The sequence below is a fragment of the Apium graveolens genome, chromosome 5, assembly GCF_009905375.1.
Source record: "Apium graveolens cultivar Ventura chromosome 5, ASM990537v1, whole genome shotgun sequence".
NCBI classification, from domain to species: domain Eukaryota; kingdom Viridiplantae; phylum Streptophyta; class Magnoliopsida; order Apiales; family Apiaceae; genus Apium; species Apium graveolens.
In genome coordinates this window covers 33,161,926-33,168,643 of record NC_133651.1, presented here as the reverse complement: position 1 = coordinate 33,168,643, position 6,718 = coordinate 33,161,926, and positions in this window count along the sequence as shown.

Genomic DNA, 6,718 nt, shown 5'->3' with positions numbered 1-6,718 from the left:
TTCCCTTATCAATACTTAATCTTAACAGTCAACCAACTACTGCGTACTGTGACCCCACAATATACACACACACCACAAGTTATAGTCTCAGAGATGAATACCAAAAATAACACAAGTCATTTATTCCACAATTATAAGTCATTACACCTCAAAAGGGTTTCTGAATAAATTTACATATTCTTTGCCATTATTAAAATTCATAATATACATAAGTCTAGTACATCAATAGTTGAAAACCTAGCCTATTGGTAGTTCCTACCTCAGCTACGGCGGCATCAACGCCTACAGGAAACTGCGGAACGTTTCCTATCCGCTCGCGAATTGGGAGCTTGATCCTGTTCATCTTGTCTATCTGTTATTGTGTGATGAAAGAAGAAAGCAAGGGTGAGCAACAAGCCCACTGAAATAATTTGTATAATAAATAATATATGAGCATTCTCATAGTACTCAAGAAAGTCTTGGTTAAGAAGAAATGAACCAAGTTGATATCTTAACGCAACCAAGTCACAAAATATTCAGTATATATGTATATATATATACTTTTCAAAATCTTGGAAGTCCTCTTCCATGCATAATATACACAGAGTTCCAGTTTATAACTGTATGAAAATATCATTGCAAGGTGATCTCATAATCTAACCTTGTCTCAACGTTTTTGTGAAAATCTTTGTCATGCATAAGATAATCATTAACCAGATATAAGTTGAAAAGATGAAGTTACAAGATACTCCAATATACTTATATCTTTTCCGAATACTACTTGAACTACCACCGTTCAAGTTATAATTAGTTTCAAAAGTTCATCACACTGATGAGACTACAAGATAAGACTTGAATAGATTCAATCTTTGAAATATCATTATAAATAATGAAGTTACGAGATACTTCATTAAGTCCTGATATATATATACACACCTATATATATATACATTTCATACACTCCTTGAAAACCTCTGTTATGAAAATTATAAACAGATTTGTAATATCCAATGAATTTGGAAAGGAGAAAACCTTGGCATAAACCTGATATCTTGCTGATCAGGCAAAGATACCAATAAGTAACCTTTTCTACTAGTAGATAGACGAATTCCCCACTGGTCATCACCCTGGCCGTAATAGGACCTTATGCTGGACTGCCACTCAGCCACTTACGCATTTGATGGACTCCCACTGAGCCACTTACACTTTCATGGACGCCCACTGAGCCCATGTTGCTTATGCCGACTCAAATAGATGAACTTACTTCCCAAACGATGGGCAAGTAATCAAGATATTTCTCAAAACAGCAACCTCGTTGCGAATGTAAAATACACCACTGAGCCGGATCCCTCAGGTTTTGAGCGAGTATTTAAATCCCCTTCGAAAGGAAGATCTTAAATATATAAATGAGTTTTGGGATCCGCTCTAACTTTTAAAAATCATTTTGAAGACTCGAAAACATTTTTAAGAATGTTTGGAGTAATGCTGATTTATTGAAATAAATCAGTCCCGATATATTAGAAATATCTGAATATTATTATTTAAATAATATTCCCATATGGATAATCTCTATATAAATATTTTGAAGTAGAAGTTTTACAACTCATACTTGAAATGAATATTAAATAATCAAAGATATACTTATACGAAAGTACTATCTTTATTTGAATAATCGAAAATAAGTTTGATTATTGAAACATTATTCTTTAATAAAATAAAGAATATTATTTAATAAATAAGCGGAGTCATAAGTCCTCAAATGAATATTCAAAATAATATTCATTAAATAAAATAAACTAAGTCATAAGTCCTCGAATAAATATTCAACTAATATTCATTAAATAAAATAAACCGAGTCATAAGTCCTCGAATGAATATTCAAACTAATATTCATTAAATAAAATAAACCGAGTCATAAGTCCTCGAATGAATATTCAAACTAATATTCATTAAATAAATAAGCGGAGTCATAAGTTCTCGAATGAATACTCAAAGTAATATTCATTAAATAAATAAAGCTATTGAATAAAACTTATTCGATTAATAGTTTTGAAACTATAAATCAATATATATATATAAACATATATATATATATATATATATATATAATATACTCGGGAACATATATAAACATATATATATATAATATAATCGGGAACATCGACTCCCGGTTTTAGAAAATGTTCACCTTTGGGTCCCCAATCCTAAGGGTATACGCAACTACTGTTTATCTCTAGCATAGGTATTATGCAACTTATAAGCATTGAAATTAACAGATAGATAACCAGATTACGAAACAGACATGCATATATATACCATCTCAGCATGCTTCAATATATCGCAAAATTTGCTAATTAACCAACATGCATCTATCACAAGATAATGCATATACATATATACATCACCACAACAGTATAACGGGTAGAAAACTTGCCTGAGTGCTCCCGGATAGACTTAAGCTTAGAGTGGGTCCGATAACCTATGAACAACAACATAAGTTGGAATTAAACCCCGGTCGCTTAAGAAACTAGACTTTAACCAATTGAACCCTGACGTTCGCTTATGGTCACTCCTATGCTTAACGAATCACCTAAGTCGTTCGAGTACCTTTGGCTCCATCATTTTTAATAATTTAACCATTATGAATTTTAAAGCGATTCTTTCGCGAGTACCTTACCAACTGCCTAATCCACTTAACATAATTGTTTCATACCCCAATTAGTCTTTTAAAGTCCTTAACCAAGGTTTCAAAGTAAGGCGAGGGGTAATGGTTCGGTCGCGAAACGTCGTTACTTAAAACGGTCGTTTCTCCTAAACCGTACATCGGATTCAAACGAACCACATATCAAAAAAAAGCTCGTAACATGAACTATCTAATCATGGAAATGGTCAAAACCTAACAGTGAGTTCACGGGTCCTAATGTTAAGAACAAAAACAGTCTAGGGTATTCGGACATTATGACAGCTATGTTTACGCGATTACCAATTTCGTACAACTCCAATTCAATTCACAAACAACCCACAATCATCACCATTTCACCATCATTCAACCACAATACAATATCATTCAACCATAACTCAATATCTCAACTTATTCATCTAAACCAAGTCAAAAATGTGGCCAAGAACTTTAAATCCAACAAGTATCACTCCTAACTCCAAAATCAACAAAACCACTTACTAAACAAAGCTCTAAACATGATTACACACCCATTACACTAACCCATCATCTAAACATTAGGAAATCCAAACAACAAATCTTAAGACTAAGATCATGAAGAGTTATACCTTCCTTGAAGCTTTTAATCCATGAAAGATCCTTGGAATGCCCATGGAAGCCTTAATCTAACCTCCTACAAGCTTGATCTTTCAAAGAAATCAAGAACACAAAAATTAATTTCAAGAAAGTACTATTCACCATCTTCTTGAATGATTTATAGGAAATGCTAGGATAGGATTTTGAAGCTAAGATTCCTAGGAAGTATGTAACTTAACTAGGAGAAGCTAGGATAATTACCTTATAAATTAGCAAGTGGAGGAGCTTGGACTTCCCTTTTTCTAAGAAAGAAGCCGAGAACTTCATGAAAAAAAGAGAGGAAATGAATTTTTTTGCTTGCTTGGTGTATTTGTGTGGTGTTTTGTTAGCTTGGTTAGTTTAGAATTTACCATGGTAAATAATGCTTGGCTACAAATCAACCAACAAAACAATCTCACTTGTCATGCTTATGTCACCATTCTTATGTCATCCATTTGCCACATGTCTTTGTCTTGTGGTTTGATGATGTCACAATCCTTGGCTTCTTGTACAAGCTTGTCTCTTGGTCGCTTATTTGTTTTACGGTTCGCTTAACTTTCGTTCGCGTTTATCGTTCGAGGGATCATATCCGGGATCTTATTACTTGGGCTTCCCCTAAACCTTTCTCAATATTTTATATTCCATTTATAATCCTCTCTTAAAATCCTTGAATTTAAATCCTTTTTATCATGTTACCTTATACTCAATTCTTTCTGTATCTGGTAGATTTTCGGGAAAAATCAAAGTGTTCGAATTTGGATTCTGACGATCTTTACATACACTTATATATCATATAGAGTACTAATAAGATCTCAGAATAACAATAAAAGAACCCCTACATAGTGTGGCATGAAAAGTTTTTTTTCTTATTCAGCATAATCAGCAAAATCACTATTCATAAGGGTTTCAAAAAAATTCCAAAAATTGGGGTTATTACAGTCTCCCCTCCTTAAAAGGATTCCGTCCCGGAATCAGATAGAAAATGAATAGGGATACTTTCTTAGCATTGCACTTTCTAACTCTCAAGTAAATTTTCCCACATTGTGGTTCTTCCATCAAACTCTGAATAGTTTGATAACCCTTCTCCTAAGCACTTGTTCCTTTTTCAATCTATAACCCTTCCTGGTTGCTCCATATAGGTTACGTCTGGTTGCATGTCTATGCGCTCATATGCCCCTATTTATCTGGCATCCGAATTACACTTCCTTAACATTGATACGTGAAACACGTTATGACTTGCTACATGTTCGGGGGTAGGGCTAGCTTATATGCTAACTTCCCAATACGTCTTAATATATCCAAGGGTCCAACAATTTGTGGACTTAGCTTTCCTTTCTTTCCGAACCTCATCAATCCTTTCCAAGGGATACCTATAACATTACTAGGTCCCCTATTTCATACTCTTTGTCCTTTCGAGTCAAATCAGCATACCTCTTATGTCCATCTTGGGTTACTACCAGCCATCCTCTGATTAGATCTATTATATCCCTGGTCCTTTGGACTACTGTGGGTCCGAGCATCTTGCGCTCTACAACTTCATCCTAACATAAGGGAGATCGACATTGTCTTCCCTCAAGGATCTCATAAGGCGACATCTCGATAATGACATATGATCTATTGTCATGAGAAAACTCAATCCGCGTTAAGTGATCATTCCAAATTCTTTCAAGTCTATTGCACAGACTCTCATTATAGCTTTTAGCATTAGAGCTTTTGCTTCTCAATACCCATTCTTTTCCAGTTTGTAATCGCTACTACCTTCCATTCCTAATATTATACAGGTTATACTTTTGCTCGTTAGCGTTTTATAACCTTTTAATAACCCGTCAACCTTAGTATCACGAATGTGTTTCCATTCCGAATACCACCATAACTTTACTACTCCTTTTTCAGCTGTTTCTATTTTTTGAAATTTGATCAATCATATAGAAGTAAAGGAATTTATTGAGAGATCACTATGATCATGAACACTTGTTCTATTGCATAGTTAGTACAGAAGGTGGCCAGCCTTTAGTACTTGACAAGCAATTAAACAACATGTGGTATCCTACTAGGCTTCTATCACACAGATAGATAGTCATTCGGCAATACCTCCCCTTCTGGAAGGGTTGTTCTTCTCAGCTTACATGAAATGAAAAGGAGAGAAAAGAACGAATTGAAGAGAATTGTATATATATAAAATATACTGCCACAAAATATCTGGCTTGGAATCTACTTCTTAACTATAGAGGTTTGTCATAGGGGAACAAATTATATACGTATATATATCAACATCAAGTATTATCGCATCGCATTTCACATGCTTAAATATTTACTATTCCATCCATCATTCTATGGACCCATGCTCTTGCTCAAGCTTATACACAATCACCTTTGAAACTCCCTCGACATCGAAAATCGAATCTGGAATTTCATTCTAGACATCACCGTTACTAGAATTCTATGCTTGCACTGCAACCCTCCTCGTATAGTAATACGACTCTCTATTGATAAGAAGGAATAAGTATTCAATAGGTAGATAATCGACTTAATTAGTCTATCAATGATAACTTATACATCACCACAACCCGATTAGTGGTACTTAATCTCAACATCCATTCCAATACAACTCTTACGGTTGTAATTAATCGGCTCATTACCCGCAGAATCATTCCTGCACTACTAGGGTCCACCGTTGACCTACTGTAGTCATTCATTTTCCATGAAGTCTTAATAGCTAACCATACGGAGTCCATACATCTCGTATCGAATTCTTCAAAGGAGGTAACATGATCACCGTTCATGATTCATGAAGAACACTCCTGATCCTAACGTACATTCATGACGTGAAGCAGATAAAATTGCAGAAGAGTTTCAATGAAAGCAACGATAGCAGGTTAATACCATTATTAACCATATGTCTTTATTAGGAGACATGAAGCTCAAAGGTTCATTTAGTCCTTTCGTAACATGGTCCTGGCTTATCTTAAGATATGACCCTCTAAGATAGATAGCCCGCTCACGGTGATTACAAAAATTAATCTTTACCCAACTACTATTACGGTTGAGTATCGCACAATCATCAGAAGGAATGTCAATCTTCCACACCATAATACAACCTTCACGACCTTAACCATTATCACTATATTCCTCTGACACGAGCGCCTATAATTGTCCTCTTATACTTAAAGTGTCGGCCACCTCTTTGGCCTTTCTTGATAGTAATATTTCCTTACAATCAATGTCATTTTAACCACCTTCACTAAATTTTCTACCTCATTTCCAATCACTGCATTTGTGAAGATGTTTTCCTTAAAATCTGATGAGTAAAAAAAAATATCACCATTTTTCTATAAGTTATTACCTCAGTCTTTAGAGGTTAATCATTGTCACGACTGACTCTCGATCATACTTAGAACATCTTTTATCTTAGGTCCTAATTGCCCTGAACAATTTCGACCTTTA